Source organism: Bison bison, unplaced genomic scaffold (assembly GCF_000754665.1).
Source record: "Bison bison bison isolate TAMUID 2011002044 unplaced genomic scaffold, Bison_UMD1.0 scf7180017864498, whole genome shotgun sequence".
NCBI lineage: Eukaryota > Metazoa > Chordata > Mammalia > Artiodactyla > Bovidae > Bison > Bison bison.
The window spans coordinates 10448837-10452299 of record NW_011495057.1 but is presented as its reverse complement, the minus strand read 5'-3'; positions in this window follow the sequence as shown (position 1 = coordinate 10452299).

Genomic DNA, 3463 nt, shown 5'->3' with positions numbered 1-3463 from the left:
AAAAAAAAAAAAAGGCTTAAACTCCTAACGCTGACTTTGCTTTGATTTCATTTCTATTCCTTGTAAATATAGAAAACATGTTAGTCTCAAGGTGAAAGGTTTAGTCTTGTGTCCATGTTCTGCTCTTCTTTGATGGTCCTCCAGGGAGAGCTGCCCCATTTCCAGGGCCTTGACGGGCTCGATGTCTTTAGCTTATAGTGCCATCTTTGGGAGAGAGCTGGCATAACTGGTTGCCACCACTGGCTGATGATGTGAAATGCACAAATTCAAGTAGAATTTCGAATTACTCAGTTAGCCCCAGGACCAGGATGTGTAGAGGAACCTCAAAGCAGGCCCTCACTGCCTTGTTTCATTGAAAGAACTTCCTCTATCCCCTCGCCAACAGCCTCATCCTCCTCCTGTCTACTCCAGTGCAAACTTCACAAGTGATTCCACCGTCACTGTTCTTTAAATATTTTAGTGGTTCTTTTTAACTTTCTTTAGAAAAAGTTTCTCTTTAACTTTCTTTAGAGAATGGTTTTCTTTGACTTGAAAAAGCCCTGGGTGGCTCAGACGTTAGAGTCTGCCTGCAATGCAGGAGACATAGGTTCAATTTCTGGGAGGGGAAGGTTCCCTGGATAAGGCAATGGCAACCCACTCCAGTATTCTTGCCTGGAGAATCCCATGGAGAGAGGAGCCTGGCAGGCTACAGTCAATGGGTCGCAAAGAGTCAGACTCAACTGAACAACTTTCACTTCACTCTGACTTTTGGATTAAAATTAAAATTCCTTAGGCTGTCATACGTATTTAGGCCTCTGACTTCTCATTTATATAAGCATCTTCCCCAGCCTTAATAAGCTACTTTCAGTTTTCAGAAAGAGCACATCTCTTTCTTCATGTTCCCCACCCCCACCCCACCCCGTGTCTCTCCCCTCGTCTGTTCCGTTGACCTGGAACGCCATTCCTATTTCTTTACTTGGCTATTTTCTGTCGTCTTGCTACACTCAGCTCAAAGGTCATTTCTTAGGAGAAGGCTTTCTCGACTATTCAGCTGGGCGACCCTTCTCTTTCTCCTTAATCCTCACATTCATACCCCTTATGAAACACTTGTCATACTGTTTTATTTTTTTTTCTTAAAAAAACCTTTTTTTTTGGATGTGGACCATTTTTAAAGTCTTTATTGAATTTTTTACTATATTGCTTCTGTTTTACGTTGTGGTCTTTTGCCCGTGAGGCATGTGGGATCTTCAGCTCCTCAACAAAGAATTGAAACTGCACCCCTTGCATTGGAAGTCAGTCTTAATCACTGGATGGCCAAGGAAGTCCTATGTCATACTGTATTTTAACTCTTACTACTTCCTGCATCTGACTGTGAGGGCCTTAATGGCAAAGACCCTAATTCAACCTCTTTATTCCTAGCACTGAGCCCATAGGCCCTGGTGGCTCAGCTGGTAAAGAATCTGCCTGCAATGTAGAAGACCCGGGTTATAGTTAGAACTAAAGGGATAAATACAAAAGTAACACAGCATTTATTTCCTCTAAAGGATTGACTAGGGCTTCCCTGGTGGCTCAGATGGTAAAGAATCTGCCTGCAATGCAGGAGACCTAGATTCAGTCCCTGGATCGGGAAGATCCTCTGGAGAAAGAAATGGCAACCCACTTCACTATTCTTGCCTGGGAAATCCCGTGGATAGAGGAGCCTGACGGACTACAGTCCATGGAGGTCGCAAAGACTCGAACATGACTGAGCAACTAACAAAAAGACATTTTTAATAAATGGATGAATGAGCATTGGAAATAGATCACAGTGACTCCCATATCATTTTTCTTTTTCTCACTTTTCCTCGTCTTGAAAAGGAAGATCTTAGAGTAGATTAAATGAGAAGATTTTTGAAAAGTAACTACCATGATGCTTGGTGCATAATAATAATAAATACTTGTTCTTTCACTCTTCTTTCTTTACAGCTCTTATCTACGAGTTGTAAAGGTTTCGGATTTCCCACACCTGGTGGTTATGCCTCACTGGTACCAAAGTTTCCACCCTGTCAGTACCTCCTTGTTAAATACTTAAGGAAGACTTCCCAGTCAACCAGTGTTTATGCTGATCACATGTAAACACTGTGACTTTTGTACTAACACCTCATCATCACTCACCACACACACTCACTGCCTCTATTAAACACACATTCAGCATGTCTCTTACCTTTAACTCAGTCATCTTATTAATCACAGGGAAACTCAGCTCTAGCATTTCCAGCCAGAGTGTGGTCTTCTTTTTAAGAAAAACATTTTCAGTACATAAGGTTGATCCTTTATATCAACACCAGTAAATACAGGTAGTCCTCAGCTTTCATTTTTTCCCACTTAATTCAACTCACTTTTTCCACGCTGTATGCTGGTATCCTTTGCTGTACCTGTGCACGATTCAGCCTGCCCGTGAGCTAGTGGACACGCACGCTGTGTTAGCAGCACCTGGCACCCCCCATGTCCACAGTCAGTACCAACCACCACCTTTATCTGGAAAGAAGAATTTATTTGTATCATTATTGGACTGGTTTTTATTGCCTTTTCCTTGATTATTTCTGCATTTAATTTTATTATTTTTTTGAAAATGTTAAGATGAAATCTCTTGCTTATTCACTTTCTCAACAATCCATAAAAGTACTGGCAGATCTCCACCAATAATTCTTTCTTCATATAAATTCTGTGTTTTTGCTCTTACTTTTATTTCAAATAAGCAGAAATAGAATTTAAAGAGCAAATTAATTTTCATTGTCTGTATTTAATATTTAGTCCATGTTTAAAATATTGCAACAATCATTTATACATGGACACATGGTGACATTCAAGAAAATTTACCATATTTAGTGATAATAAGTGTTAGCTTTCTGGGAATTTCCATGTAATATGTTTAGTAGTGTATTGTTTAGAGTCTGTTTGGTTTTCATAGTTGTTTTCTGAAATATATTATGATGACAAGTAAAGAACTTTAATCTTACTATTGGGAACTTTATTTTATCCTGTACTGTATGATTTTCTTTTCTTTTCTTTTTTTGGTTACTGAACTTACACATAAGAAGTAGAAGAAATGGTTTTGAAAGAAAATAAAACTATAAATCAATCAATGGCTATAATGAAAAGTAATCTTATTAACAGTCTCAAATTTCCAGAAGGTTTACATTTTTTCTGAAATAGTCATCCTATGTAAAATATCACACCAGAAAAGGCAAAGCATTAGATTAATGCTAATTTTGAAAGCCTCAAAGTTATTCATCTATAAATTCAATTTAATTTTATTTTCAATCAAAATTCCATTAAGTTTATGGTTTTTTTCAAAACTGAGTGCGTCAGAAGTGTCAAGATAATTAAAAAAAAAGTAATGGATGCAGACTACACCTACCAGATATCATAAGCATATTAAAAACAATGTCATACACCTGTAACGATAGGATTATCAGCATACTTGACTAATCAGATCAGATCA